We start from the raw sequence: 15880 nt of genomic DNA on the forward strand, positions 1-15880 counted from the left end.
CTAGATTTCCTCACTTTGGTTATCCCAGTGTGTAGCGCAGTACTCTATAAATATTTGTTTAATGGAATAATGAATACCTACTATGAAAATGAACTGGTGACCCAAGGGCAGGCATAGGGGTCAGGCATGAAAAAGACCAAAAAGAAAAGCAGAAATAGAAGAAAGGTAGAAAGTTAGGCAGAAAGTCTGGGGAGAGATAAGAGGAAGGTGAACTTATCTCCACCCAGGAAAGGTAGTGTGCCTGCAGCTCTTTTCTGGAGATGACACTCAGTGACATTAGGGTCCTGGGTTGCCCATGCTTTGCACTGTGGTTAGAATTAAGTTACAATAATTTATTGTCTGATTGTTTCTTTCTGATCCCCATGGTTCTGGTTATCTATTGACGCATTAAAAAACAACCCAAATTTAGTAACAAAGCAAAAATTCATTCTCAGTAGAAATGATTAGTTACACTCACTGATTCTCCAGGCCAGGATTTGGACATGACATCTTTCCATCCTTATGATGGCTTGTCTCTTCTTGATGCCTGGAATCACAACTGGGAAGACATGAATAGCTGGGGACTAGAAGCATTTGGAAGCCTCTTCTTCACTCATGTCTGGCTTCTGGGCTTGGATGCCTCAAAGACTGGGCTCATTTGGGATAGTAAACTGGAGTGTCCTACATATGTCCTTTCCATGCGGCTTGGGCTTCCCCACAGCATGGTGGCAGTGTTCTGAAAAGGAGTTCCAACAAGAGGGCACTTCCAGAGGGCAAGTGTTTTAAGAGAGACAAGCAGAAGCTGCATGGCTCATGATGACCTAGCCTTAGAGGTTTACAGGATCACTTCTGCTGTACTCTATTGCTCCAAGTAGTCACAAGCCTGCCCTGATCAGAGGGGATGAGACATAGCCCTGGTGCATGGTGCACACCTGTTGTCCCAGCTGTGGGGACTGAGGTGTCTGTAGGCTGTGGTGAACTATGATTGTACCTGTGAATAGCCACTGCACTTCAGCCTGGGCAATATAGCTAGACTCTGTCTTTAAAAAAAAAAGGGGGAGTGGAGGTGGGACGTAGACCCCTCCTTTCCATGAAAGGAGTGGCAAAGAACCTGGGGGCTTTTTAATTAAACCATCCATCATGTCTTTACATTTCTTTTTCAGGGAAAGTTGTCAGATAGGTATACTATTTTCCAGAAGTTATCCAAAGATGAAACTGTGTCTTTTGCTTTTGTAATTATTTAACTTTTTAAACCAAGAGGAAGAAGCTAAAAGATAAAGTAAGAAAAACAGAAGAAAGTGTGCATCATACAAACACAGAGCAGCCAGAATGCGGCAATTTTCTCTGTTGATAAATGGTACAGATCTATTGCTTCTTTTAAGCGTGGGGAGGGGGAACAGTAATCATGTAAACCAAGAAATTTAGAGGAAATTTATTTGGCACTTTGATATTTACACCTTCTTTTGAGCACAATTTTAGGAGAAATTGGATTCACTGCCTTTACCATATCTGAGGATTAAAGTCAAAAAATAAAAGTGCTTTGTTGCCATCAACTGCACTTGTAAAGCAGTAACGATTCTTTATTTTTCCAAGGCAGTCTTATACTTGGTGCGTTGACTGAGAGAAAGGGCTGGAGAGGGGTGGTTGGGTGGATGAACTGCAGCTCTTTTCTGTTCTGGGAATGGCGTAAGTTAAGGCAACCTTGGTCATCAAGCACAATTCATTTGCTTTGAACTCCTATGGGGGAGAAATACTACAAAACACAAACTTTAAAAGTGATTCATTGTGATCTTAACTGAGATTTTTCATTTCATTAGGAGATAAATAGGAGAGGATAACTTCCTCTTCCAGTCGTGTTTTTTTCCCGATATATTTGTTCTCACTTCTCATTTTTTTCTACTCCCTAGTGCTTATTTTTCTTTCTCCTCTGGCCCTTTTCCTTGTGATTGTTTTTCCTTCCTTTCCTTCTCTCCATGCTTCATTCTTATTTTGCTCCCTCTCTTTCTCACTACCGTCTCCTTTATTGGGTTATTAGCCATCTTTTTAAAAACTTCCTAGTCTCTGTCCACCTACTTTTATTCCACCTTTTTGATGTTCAAATCCCCCCTCTTGCAGCTTTAGACTTGTCAACACTGTAGTTAGGTTCAGATTTTTAGATGTTAAAAAATGAGCTGCCACTTTACTGATTTAATACAACTAGTATAAAACATTCTTTTTTCAGTGCCTGCTGCTCTGAAGCAAGCAGATACAAAATCTCAAGTGTCTTTAAAAAACATTTATACAGATTAGGCATATTGAGACATATTAGAAGAAAAAAAGGTAAATTAAAAAAAAAAAGATCAGAATCCTATTAGAGAAAACCAGTGGCATTCTACTATATCTGCTTCAAACATACTTAAGTCTAGAAGTATATTTGTATTTTACAAGTGTGAAAAATACACATTGTTTCACAGCTCTAGACTTAATATATAGCAGCCATCATAACACAGTAGTTAATATACTCTGCCTACTTTATTATATAATGAGGATTAAACAAGGTAATGCCAGCAACACAGTTTGCAAGGCGCTTAGCCCATAGTCATTCCTCAGTGAGTCATATTTCCTATTTATTTGTCAAACTTTCCTAATGGCTGAAAAGAATTCAACTCAATTCTTGAAGTCAGTTCTTTGTTTTTGGACTTTTAAATTGTTTATCTTCCTCTCTCTCTCTGTCTCTCTTTTTTTCAAACAGTGCTAAAGGGGTTGCTTTTTAAAGTAAGTCTATATGTAATTCCTTAACTATTTCCTTATAAAATATTGATAAAAGTTGAATGATGAGTCAAATAAATTGTGTCATCTAGGTATATGTGGCCATCATTTATGAAGGACCCCCTAGGTGCTAGGCACTTTCATGCGTTATTTCATTCAAACTTTTAGGATTCACAGTAGTCTTAGACATTTGAGAGTTTTAGGTCACATAGCTTCTGAATGCCAGAATTGGAACTGAAATAAGATCTTTTATATTATTGTGAAGAAAGTTCCATTTCAGCGACTTTTCAGAGGTGCTTCAGGAATTGCAGAAGGAGTTGACTTATACAACCTTGAAACATATTGTTTTGTATGATTTAAACATGAAAAAAACAATCAACATAAACGCTGATAATGGATAGGAGCACAGTGAAAGCAAGCTTCATTATTATTATAGCTTAAGCTGCCACGCTAAGTTGATTTTGAGAGGGCCTCAATATAAAGCATTTCATTTCCTCCTCTCCCTGTGCATACATTTACACTTCTTATAAAGTGTGTCATTGACTGGGAAGATTGCTTTTATCTTAAATCAGGCATGAATCCACCCACTCAAGAAAAATCATCTCAGCAAGTTCGCTGCTGCTGCACCTGTGTCCTCGGCTCATGGAAGGTCAGGGATAGTTCAGGCCTATTGGCTTGGGAGCATGTCAGGTGTCTAATAAAAGTGAAAACCTAATTTTCCTCTTTTCTGTAAGTTTTGGGTACTTTTCCCCTGATTTCCAGTATTTATTCTAAGAACCAAAAGTTGAGATTAGATGTTATTTATACAAATTTACGTGATAAAATAAATATCCAAGTATCTGGAAAGATTCCTGAGATTTCAAGGTAAGCTCTTAAAAGCAGTTTCCAGCTAATGCTCTATGTTGACAGATAATGCCTTGTGTATGGTAAGTGGAATTCTGAGATGGCCCCAAAATTCCCACACCCTTAGTGGTACACACCCATCTAATCCCTGCCTCTTGAGTGTGATCTGGGCCTGTGAATAAGGGGGGCTATCACTTCTGTGATTGTGTCACAGTGTATGGCAACAAGGATTTTGTAGGTGTCATTAAGGTCTTTAAACCGGTGATTTGGGAGTAATCAAAAGGGAGAATATCTTGGTGGGCCTAACCTAATCAGATAGACTTTTAAAAGACGAAAGAAGATGAAGCATTAACGAGATGTCTTCCTGTTGGCCCCGAGAAATAGCGAACTGCCTTGTTGTGGAGAGGGGTACAGAGAAAGGCCCTAAGACCAACCTCTCCGAGCTGAGAGTGGTCCCCGGCCAACAGCTAGCGGGAAATAGAGGGAAGAGGGATCTCGGTTGTGTAATCACAGGAAATGAATTCTGCAACAACCTGAGTGAATGTGGAAGAGGGCTCTGAATTTCAAATGAGGACCCAGCTGACTGACACCTTGATTTCACCCCTCACAGACACCCGACTAAAAGCTGCTGGACTCCTGATCCATAGAAATTGTGGAGATAAATATATCTGTGCTGTTTTAAACTCCTAGGTTTATGGTAATTTGTTATACAGCAATGGAAAACTGGCAAATACACGGGGGGAATGTATTCACATTTCCTCCACATTAAGTAAGACAACAACACACAAAAGCACATTGAATGTGGAAACTTGCTATATTATTATAATGATCACTTATAAATCAGAGATTGAGTTTTTATGTTAATAAAAAAGCCTCATTATTCCTGCCTATTACCTTAATAAAATATACATTGACAAACCTAAGCTCAAAAAACATATTAATGTTGGTACAATACCTCTTTCTCTATTTGGGCTCTGAGGCATTATCTGAACTTTTTTTCCTCCTTCTAGAACAAAAGGGTTCCATTATTTGAAAACCACTGTCTTGACTAATAGGCGCTTTTTAAAAAGACTGCATTTTGGTTGTTGTAAGAATGTAACTGTTGGCAGGGAAAGGAAAAGCAAGATTGTGCAAGGCTAATTTATATTCAGTACATTGTTTCAAAGTGTATGTTTATCTTTAATTGTTCTCTCATTATAAAGTAATGCATAGATGTAAGAAATCCCGCCATCCTTTCGGACAGATGAGTTTTGTGCTAGTGATACTGTTTTTTGAAATCAGAATTCATTTAAGTAGTAATTTTAAAACTTTTAAATCATACAATATTTCAAACATATCAAAAAACTACAAAAAATGATATAACTGACACTTGTACAGCTCACCGTCTGGATGTTGATAGATGTTAACATTTTGCCTACTGTTTTGCATCACCTTTAAAAACACTTCCAAGCATAGCTAAAACCTTACCCTATCATTTTTTCTGCCTCTCCTTCTATTCCTTTCTCCCCAGAGGTAAGTACTAGCCTGAAATTGATGTATATCATTCTCATGAATGTTTTGTAGGTTTTCTACATATGTATGTGTTTATGAATAATATAAAGAATTGTTTTATGTTTTAAAATTTAAAGCATTGATATCCTACTGTAGGTAACTTTTGCATTTAAATTTTTCACTCAGAGTAGTATTTTTTGAGACGAATTATGTATGTAATATATTTGAGATGAATTTGTGATATCCCATGACATAAAACACAGTCGATTTATCCATTTTTTTAAACCAATAATCAGTTGTTTCCTCAATTTTGGCATCACAAAGAATACTGTACTATGCATGTATTTGTGTGGGACTGTTTAAAAGTTTCTGTAGAATAGAATGTAGAAAGCTTTTGGATTAGAGGAAACATCATTCTCACCTTTACTGCTTTTCAAAGTGGTTCTACTAGCTTGCAGTCCCACCCACAAGTTACCAGCTTTTCTGTTCCCCTCACTCCAACCAGTGCTTGTTTGCATAGCCTGGCTAATGTTAGCCAACTGACTGGGGCACCATGGGGACTTCTCCTGTCTTTTTTTTTTTTTTTTTTTTTTTAAACAGAGTCTCGCTCTGTCACCCAGGCTGGAGTGCAGTGGCAGGATCTTGGCTCACTGAAACCTCCGCCTCCTGGGTTCAAGGGATTCTCCTGTCTGAGCCTCTCGAGTAGCTGGGATTATAGGTGCAAAGAAAGAGAAAACCCAAGCCCATGAATAGAAAAGTGGGTTATGTGCAAAGTAAACATCAGGCACACCTCAAGATCTTGCAGTGTGAAGTCAGCATAAACATACTTCCAGATTTGTATTGATTCTGAAAATATATTAATCTTTTATCTCTATTTTAAAAAGTATATGCCATCTGAATGAGAGAAAACATCAGATATCAAATTCAAGAGTGTAAGTTGTATGGTGTCAAAAAGTCAGGCAGTAGCAACTGATAACTCTTAGTTCAAATAACTATAAAATTTACTTAACGACACCAAAAGCAAATCTCATCTTTATATATAAAAAAGAAGATATAGACTGCAGAAGTTATTTAATTAAAATCTTAGTGGAAAACTTAAAATTATACTATGAAACCCAGGAATAAAATTTGTTATGATAGAGAAAATGGTTTTTAAATTTAACAATTTTTTTTTTTTTTTTTTTTTGAGATGGAGTCTCACTCTGTCGCCCAGGCTGGAGTGCAGTGGCCCGATCTCAGCTCACTGCAAGCTCCGCCTCCCGGGTTCACGCCATTCTCCTGTCTTAGCCTCCCGAGTAGCTGGGACTACAGGCGCTCGCCACCTCGCCCGGCTAGTTTTTTGTATTTTTTAGTAGAAACGGGGTTTCACCATGTTAGCCAGGATGGTCTCCATCTCCTGACCTCGTGATCCGCCCGCCTCAGCCTCCCAAAGTGCTGGGCTTACAGGTGTGAGCCACCGCGCCCAGCCCTAACAATTTTTTTTAATTTTTTGATACCGAGTTTCGCTCTTGTAGCCCAGGCTGGAGTGCAGTGGCACGATCTCAGCTCACTGCAACCTCTGGCTCCCAGATTCAAGCTATTCTTCTGGCTCAGCCTCCCGAGTAGCTGGGACTACAGGCGCCCACCACCACGCCTTGCTTATTTTTGTATTTTTGGTAGAGATGGGGTTTCACCATGTTGGACAGGCTGGTCTCGAACTCCTGACCTCAGGTGACCCCCTTGGCCTTCCAAAGTGCTGGGATTACAGGCATGAGCCACTACACCCGACCTACATGTCTTTAATTTGCATTTCTCAACTGCTGAGGCTGAGCTTATTTTTCTGTGTTTACTATGTAGTCAGTTTTCCCTTCTATAAACTGCCTATACATTCTTTGTCCAATAGTGGGTTTGGAGTGTTTCATTGTCATGGATTTACAGGAGTTATTTATATGTTGTGGAAACCAATTCTTTTTCCTAAATTTCCACCCAGTCCATAGGTGTTTTAACTTTTCTATTGTGTCTTTTGTCAAACAGAGGTTTGTAAGACCATTTTAATCTATCAGATTTGTCCTTTTTTTCCCCTTTGTTACCTGGAGTTTTTGCATTTTATTTAAAAGCACTTTCTCTGTATATTTTAAAGAGATACTCTTGTGTTTTCTCTCAAAAGTTACAAAGTTTTGATTTTCATATAGGTCATCAATCTATTTTGAAAGTGTGTGTAGGGCGGTACTATATGGAGATCTAATTTTATCTTTTTATGGAGACAGCCAGTTGTCTTACCACTGTTTATTGCATTATTCATTGTCTATCTCCCACTTCCATGATTTGCATTGTCACTTCTGTCATTTGTCAAGGTTTTGTGAATATAGGGGTCTCTGTGGCTCTCTATTTTGTTCCATTACCATACAGCTTTGATAGCTTCCAACTGAGTAACAAGACTAGATTTCTAGTAGAATGAATCTCTGTGCCTTTTTCTTCCTCTTTCTCTTCTTCAGTGTCGTCATCTTCTTGTTCTTCTTTTTCTTTTCCTCTCTTCTTCCTCTTCTCCATCATCATCATCATCATCATCAAAATCACCCTGCTTCTACCTTTTATTCTTCCATATGAATTTTAGTATATGCTTGTCAAATCCCATTAAAATTTTGATTAAAATTGAATTGAATTTATGGACTAATTTTGGGGGAAATTTGCTTTCTTTAAGATATTGACTCTCCCATCTATGAAAACAATATATCGTTTTATTTATTAGAATATTCTTTAACATTTTCAATAAAGCTTAACCCTTTTTCCCCTTAAAATTTTTGTATGTATATTTAGTAAGATATATGCCTATGTACCTCAGAATTTTGTATCCATCATAAATTATACCTGTTTTAAGCACTTCCATTGTTTATAGCTATTTATGTACCTCTTGTTGAATAGTTTCTGTGTATAGCAAATTCTGCTGAACTTAATTAATTTCTGCAAATATACTGAGGTGTATTTATCATGTTTTAAAGATTAACAAAATTAAGTATCAGAGATTACATAATTTTAATATGATTGTATATGACTAGTGTACAGCCTGGATTTGAACTTAGTTTTATCTAAATCTTTACCTTTTTCTAAGAGCGTTTCCTTTTAAATGAGCTAATGTTTCTCTGACGTATGTTATCTTGTTTAGCAGGATTTTTTTAATACTAAAAAACCAAAATCTCATTACAGAGCCTGTATGTGAAAGAGGCACTTAATTCACCCAGTGTGTCTCTTAATATCAATTAATTAATTCATCTGGATAGCCACATTCATGGCAGAGAGTAAGTCTATAAAATAAATGCCTTTTCTGGTCATTATCTTTGGATCAGCTCTTAAGGAAAACACCCATCCTAATTGAATTAGCGTGGCTTTCCTAATTGCTTACTGCCCTACTTGTGCTTAGGCCTGTGTTGTATTAGTCCCTCCCAACAGCTCTGGAGGCAAGGCCTAGAGCATAGTGTGGGTGGTCCAGGGCCAAAGGAGAAAAGCTAATGTGCTAAGGTAAGATGAAGACAAGTTTTTAATGCTTTTAATATTTGAAGTGTTTAACTCTCTCTTCTGACACCTAGTATCCCTACTAACACCTCCAAAAAAGCCTTAGATTTTAACTTCACCCCTGCCAAAAAAAAAAAAAAAAGAGAGAGAGAGAAAATAGGATAGAGGGAAAAAAATCTCAAATACAATGCAAGGGCAGTTTCTCAGATGTATGCTGCTGGCTTGTTTGCTTCCAGCTCTCAGTCTAGATCCCATTTGTCTGGAGTTTCTTTCTGGCATCCTCTCTCCATCTCTTGCTAGGCCCTTCCTCTTAGGGCTGGAGCAGGTACATTTCTGGGAATGGTCCTGGACAGCTTTTTGAGCCTCAGAGCACAGTAGTTATAGATGCCTGGGCTGTTTATAATTTTGCTTCAGTGTTGAGGCTGCCTAGTGCTGTGGCGTCAGTGAACAGCTGATGGCAGATGGTTCATTTCTGTGCAGGACGTGTTGCAGACATGTGGATTGGTAGTGGAACCTGAGCAAATAGATCTCAACTCTCTGTTTTAAAAAATGCTTAATAATAAGTGTGCTCATAGTAGGTACGAAATAAGCATTCACTGGTTGACTGAAGGTTATAGAATAGGGAAGGAAAGGAAGGATGGTTTGAAATTTATTTGCATTGTGAGAGGGGGGAGGGGATTGTTACCAGTGAGCTTTAGTTTATAGATATTTTCACTATTGTTCCAGACTCTGTTATAATATTCATTCCATTCATTCAAAAAGCATTTGTTGAACACATTTGATATACCAGGTACCATTCTAGGCACTGGTGATGAACAAAACATGGAGATGCCCATTCTTCTTGGGCATTTGTTCTTTTGGGTGTGCAAACTGACAGGAAAGGTTTAGAAAAAGAACAAGGCAATTAATTTTAGATTGAGGTAAGCGCTATGAGGAAAATAGAGTAGGAGAGCCCTCAAAAAAGACATGGGGGCAGAGTGTGGTAGGTATTGCTCCTTTGGTTTAGTCTGCTGGCTTGGCCATAGAATATAGGTTCAAGAATGACCCAGAAATGTGACTTGCCTGATTTCATGTTTATAAACAACCAGATTTCAAAAAAATGAGACTACATATGGGTGCACATGGTTTCCAGAATTGAGGGCTTAAGGCCCTTCATCCTCCAACCATATGAGTGTCGAGAAACAAACTTATACACTAAGGCAGTCATTCTGCCATGAAGATTTGTGCTAACCAAGGTTAATGTCTGGGTTCTCCATCTTTGCATTGTGGTTGTGCCAGCTTGGCGCAATCTGCCTCACTCTTCAAGGCCCTGGTTGTCCATCTGTAGGCCTTGGCCAAGATTGCTTTAAGGCATCAGGGTCTCTTTAAAGAGGTGGCACAAGGCGGGGTGTGGTGACTCATGCCTGTAATCCCAGCATTTTGGGAGGATGAGGTGGGCAGATCACCTGAGGTGGAGAGTTCAAGACCAGCCTGACCAACATGGAGAAACCCCGTCTCTATTAATAATACAAAAATTAGCTGGGCATGGTGGTGCATGCCTGTAATTCCAGCTACTTGGGAGGCTGAGGCAGGAGAATCGCTTGAACTCAGGAGGCGGAGTTTGCAGTGAGCTGAGATCATGCCATTGCACTCCAGCCTGGGGAACAAGAGCGCAACTCTGTCTCAAAAAAAAAAGAGGTGACACACTTTGGGAAGCCAAGGCTGGCAGATCACCTGAGGTCAGGAGTTTGAGACCCACCTGGCCAACATGGTGAAACCCTGTTTCTACTAAAAATACAAAAATTAGCCGTGTGTGGTGGTGTGCACCTGTAATCTGAGCTACTCAGGAGGCTGAAGCAGAAGAATTGCTTGGCCCCAGGAGGCAGAGAGTTCCGTGAGCTGAGATCGCACCACTGCATTCCAGCCTGGGCAACAGAGCGAGACTCTGTCTCAAACAAACAAACAAACAGATGACATTTGAGCCAAGACTGGAGGATAACAGGGAGCCAGACCCCAGCATTCCAGGAAAAGGAACAGCTAGCACAAAAGTCCTGCAGCATGAAAGAGCTTGGTGTGTTAGAGAACAAAAGAACAGGATAGTGAGCTGGGAGTGAGAGGAGGTACCAGATAAATTGTAGATGTTGACTAGGGCTGCATCACAGTGTCTTCTAAACTATAGTAGGAATTTGGATCTCCTTCCAAGTACAATGAAAAGCTACTATTTTATCCTGGGGTTCATGAACTTGTGTAGGAGAAACATTACAATCGTATAAAAATGTAAACTTTTCATAGCTTGAATCACAAATGTCAGCAACAAGCCATGATAAGATAAGCAGTATCTGCACCTTTATTACCAACAGAAATTAAAGATACATCCATTTATTACTGTTATCACAGTTATCTCTAAATATCATTTATCATCTTATGCCTAATTAGAAATTATGGTAGTTATTAGACCTTACAATAGATCTTGTTATTTAATGCTTTAATACAGGGGTCAGCAACTATAGCCTGTGGACCACGTCCAAGCTGCCACCTGTTTTTGTACATAAAACTTACTGGAACACAGCCATACCCATTTATTTACATTTAACAGTTGTAACAGAGATGTTCTAGCCTGCAATGCTTAAAATGCTTACTGTCTGGCTGGAAAAAGGTTGCTGATACATGCATTGATAAAGCAGTATATATATTACTATGATACAGTTTTTTTTTTTTTTTTTTTTTTTTTTGAGAAGGAGTCTCACTCTGTCGCTCACACTGGAGTGCAGTGGTGTGATCTTGGCTTACTGCAACCTCCGCCTCCCGAGTTCAAGCCATCCTTCTGTCTCAGCCTCTCAAATAGCTGGGACTATAGGCACATGCCACCACGCCTGGCTAATTTTTGTATTTTTAGTACAGACGGGATTTCACCATATTGGCCAGGCTGCTGTCAAACTCCTGACCTCGTGATCCACCCGCCTCCACCTCCCAAAGTGCTGGGATTACAGGCATGAGCCACCGCGCCCGGCCTATGATACAATTTTAAAAATATTTGGATAACTGTTTGGTTTCTTTGCAAGCTTATTTATTTTATTTTATGCATTTAAAAACGTTATTCTGAAAAGAAGATCTATAGGCTTCACCAGAGTTCTCTAAGACATCCAAGACTAGGAAAAAAAGAGAAAGAAAAAGAATTCCTGTATTTCACTGTCTTAGGCTGGGGATCCAAATGGGTGGACTTGTATTTATTTCCTCTGCCTGAGATTCTCTCCCTTCTCTCCCTCCTCCTTTGGCAGATTTTCCATTTCTTTTGGAGTGTGGTACCAAAGCTGTCTCCTTTTTATGAATAACATATTGGATCCTACACATTTACTGAATGAGCCAAGCGAGGCTTTATTAGCACTGTTCAAAGCAATGCCCATAATAACACTGTGTAGTATGGATCTGACTGTCTTCATGTAGCACTGCGGAAAAGGAGGCCCCAAGACGTTGTCTTGCTCGTCATTCATTTACCCTGTATTCACTGAGCACCTATTGTGTGCCAGGGGTTGTGCCAAATTCCCAGGTGACAGAGCTGTTACTGGTGAAGCCAAGTTTTGGATCGGGCCCATCTGACACTAGTGTCTGGGTGGCTCATGCCACAGCAGGTTATGTTCAGGATGTCACGTGAGACCCTGATGCCTCAAGCTTGGCCACTCCTCCATCCCTAGTGTTTCCAACCACATTGTTCCTTGGCTGTGAGCTGTAAAGGGTTTTATCTCATCCTCTCTCCACAGACCACTATTTGTATTGTTTTGCCTAGAACAGGCCATGGAGTCAGTATTTTCCCAGCTGTAGTAGCATCTTCGGTGATCCCTGTTCATGCCACTGGAATGGCCCTTTAGAAATGTATTATTTATTTATTTATTTATTTTTTTGCAAGCACGAGTTTCTTTCCTATAAGTGCAGCTCTTTTTTCTTGTCTCTGTAGCACTTTGTGGCTTTCTGAGACCACAGGCTCTAACTTGCCCATTGCAACCCATGTTTAAGCATTTGCACATGGCATTTGATTGAGGGGTAAGTTAAAACTGCTGGCAGTGGAAAGGGCTGGCAGTCAGGTCTCTTATCTCAAGTGGGTGGAAAAATAAGACTGTTCAACGTGGTTCGCTCAACTCATACAGGTCCCTTCTGTCCAAAACCAGGGAGATTGCTTCTCCCTTGGAAACACGGGCACTCCTCATTGGCTGGGTCGGGCTAATACCCACACTATTAGGCATTTTCGCTGCTTTTTTCCCCTTCTTTTCCATGTTGCAAGTGATGTTAATGTACATGGGATTATCCAACTGGTCACCAGTACTTTCTCAGTGCATGAACACAGATTATATTCTATATGTTTGGTGCAATTTTACTATTTTGCATCCTGCTTTTGTCACCACAGTACAGTGTCCCAGGGTCCCATATTACTGAACATTCTTTCATAGCAGCACTTCGATGGCTACATGGTATATCTTTGGCCTGCCTTACCATAATTTACTTCAGGTTTTCTTTGTGTTAGGGGACATTTGCAAGACTTTGGATTTCAGCCAGCATCTAATCAGGATACAGAAACCATACTGTTATTTAAACAGGGGATATTCCAGTGTAAATCATTGACAGCTAGTAGAAGCTGGTTAGTTGTGAGTAAAAGAGAATTCCTATGGGTCCAGAAGCAGCAGTTGCAGAAAAGAAGCTATGGCCTCCAGTTTGAGGAAGAGTGGGTAACTGAGGAACTAAAGACCAAGAGCAGGCATTGCTCATCCCCCAGGGTTCTTCAAAGAGGGCATGGCCACCACAGGGACGTCACGACCCATGGGTGGTACAGAGACTTGTCAGAGGAAAGCAGCTGGCCAGCTGGCTGTGCGGCACTATAGATGCGTCTCTGTTGTCAGAAGCTTGGGTAGGCAGAGCTGCTTTGAAGCAGTCCCTGGTAGGGAGAGCAGAGCCCGGGTGCAGGAGGCTTGAGGACTTGCCCATGAAATGGTAATGGTGGATCCCAAAGGGAATGTGCTTTCCCCAGGCAGAGTCACTCCAGTGCCCTCTATTGGTGAAGCGTCACATTGCCGCAGCTGGCAACCTGTCAGAAAGCAGGGCCAAGAATGGTTTTGAGTTGAGAGACAATAAATGAATAACTGGAATATTTGGCCTTGCTTTTAGCCTTTTTTTCTGTAAACAGTGTTGTAGCAAACGTCTTTCATAAAATGTTTATTGCATCTCTGATGTGTTGGTAGGATAAATTCATAGAATTTGAACATTTCAAAGGCCTTAGTCATATGTTACAAAATCATCCTGTTGACTCTACTGGGTGCTGTGTATGGGAGCAAAGACATACAGCCTTGTTTTAGAACTTGTTCCTCCTTTACCTTTCGAATGTTGGCTTTGTCTGCTGGGTTGTTAACTCTTAGGCTGAGAGATGCTCAGAGCCGGCGATGCCAAGGTTGGAGCCTGCAGTCTGATGTAATAAGGGCCAAGCTCTGCCATGGAGGGAGGGAGTAGTGTGTTGCTGAAGTCCTCCCTCATCTTGCTCAGTCTACTGAACGCATTCCCCTCCCATTTCATTAGCTGCTTCAACAAATTCATTTCCCTAAAACATCCCCTTCATCCTATCAGTAGTCTCTCTCAAAAGCTGTAAACGTTTCCTCTTTGTTTATGGCAGTGCAAATGAAAGAGAAGAGGAGAGAACTGACCAATGGCCCTGGGTCCCTTGCCTCCATTCTGTTGATGAGGGACTGAAGCAAAATGACATGCCCAAGGTCACATGGGAAGTGAGCTGGTCAGGCCCAACCAGGGCTTCCTTCCTCCCAGTCCTCTGCTTCTCGCAGTTGCCAGACCACTGTGGCTCCATCACCCTAACTCCTCATTGTTCTCCCAGCACAGCACCTGTCCCGCGACAGGTATCACACTCCTCTAGTGCTCACACTATGCCCTTGCTGGGGCTGCCCCACTGTCTGAAATGCCAAGATGGCCCCCCTCAGCTGCTGTGCTCAAGGGGACTGCCTACACCTAACTTCAAGGCCAAGTCCAAGATTCACATCGACATAATTGTATTCCATTACTGTTTAACAGATTCGAGTCAGTAATTCTTATCCTACAGTATTAGAGATGTGGACATGAACTGGGTTCTACCCTGAGCTTTTAGTCCCAGCCTGGACACCAGGCAAAAGTAGGTATGTGCTGGCTTCTATCATGTGAAATTGACTAAGGAAGCAAGCAACTTCATGTCTTTCAACAGGGGTCTGCTTTTTTGTTTGTTTTTTGTTTTTTTTTTTTAATCGTGGACATCTGGTAGTGCATGTTCCTTTAAAGCGAGTTTGTCATCTCCAGAAAAGCATGTTGTTCTTTCTTTCTATCTTCCACAAGTCCTTGGTTAAAACACTGAAGGGGACAGGCAGTCTCCTTCTGTCCTTTCCCTCAGGCTTGCCATGTCCTGACAGATACCCTTGGCTCCTGGGAGCTGTCTACCCACCTCTGTCTGCTCCTTCTGACCCAGATCTTATTACAGATATAGAGAGAGCAAACCATTTATTGCAGAACAGGCCCTTCACCTTCATGTTCTGTGTTTACAGACCACAAATAGGTAGTTAATAGATATCTCTTAATACTTGTCTTGTTCTTTCTTTTTTCGGCTTTGGGAATTGGGTACAGTATATCTGGGTCCTGTGGAAAGCGAAATGATTGGAGAAAAAGACAACAGCTGAAAATGGAATTCTCACTTAGGAGCATGAAAAAAGAGTAGAAAAGAAGTCAAACCACAAATTCTTCAAATTAATGGGTGGGAACGAAGTGCTACCACTCTAATGGGGTGGCGGGGTTGCCGTTTCTGATGGTGAGCAGCCCCTGGAAGGCTGGAGCCTCTGTTATGTGGAATGGGCATTTACAGCAGCTGACCACTTTTTCTTCCTTATCCTTCTTCCTCATCCCCAACTCTTTGCCTTCTCCCCGCCCTTTTTTTTTGGCGGGGGTTGGGTGGTGTCTGGATTTTATTTTAGGGTATTTCTAACATGCCTCCTTAACGTTCTAACATGCCTCCTTAACGGTCAGATCCGTAGTCCTGTCTGGAGACATTGCTCTGTAACTTAGCAACCAGCATATCATATATTGCCCTCAGTTGTTTCATTAGCCTGAAGATGTGAACATCAAAAAAATGGACACACAGTGGACAAAAGCGATCAGGCATGCATGCAAAAACAGTCTCTGTGATGATTAAGAAATAGACCTGAACAACTGCATTATTTTACAGTAACATATCCAAAGTAAGGGCCTCCTCACATCTGGAGAAAGAGACAGACACAGACAAGGATGGAGAGGGAGTGAGAAGAGATGGAGCCAGGGAAGATGTTGGAGCTTCCTGCCC

At 40.8% G+C, this 15880-nt stretch overlaps 1 protein-coding gene across 31 annotated transcripts in view; it reads left to right on the plus strand.

Annotated features, from left to right (window-relative positions):
* ELMO1 (engulfment and cell motility 1) overlaps nucleotides 1–15880 on the plus strand; it is a 582820-nt gene that overhangs the window by 146600 nt on the left and 420340 nt on the right. For 3 of the 31 annotated variants that reach the window (XM_074035218.1, XM_074035217.1, XM_045387653.2), the window contains one exon: nucleotides 8245–8336. The exons of the other annotated variants lie outside the window; for them this stretch is intronic. The gene's annotated coding sequence lies outside the window, so the exon portion shown is untranslated. The remainder of the gene's footprint in view (nucleotides 1–8244; nucleotides 8337–15880) is intronic. 31 annotated transcript variants of the gene reach the window in all.

The sequence above is a fragment of the Macaca fascicularis genome, chromosome 3 (assembly GCF_037993035.2).
Source record: "Macaca fascicularis isolate 582-1 chromosome 3, T2T-MFA8v1.1".
Classification (NCBI taxonomy): domain Eukaryota; kingdom Metazoa; phylum Chordata; class Mammalia; order Primates; family Cercopithecidae; genus Macaca; species Macaca fascicularis.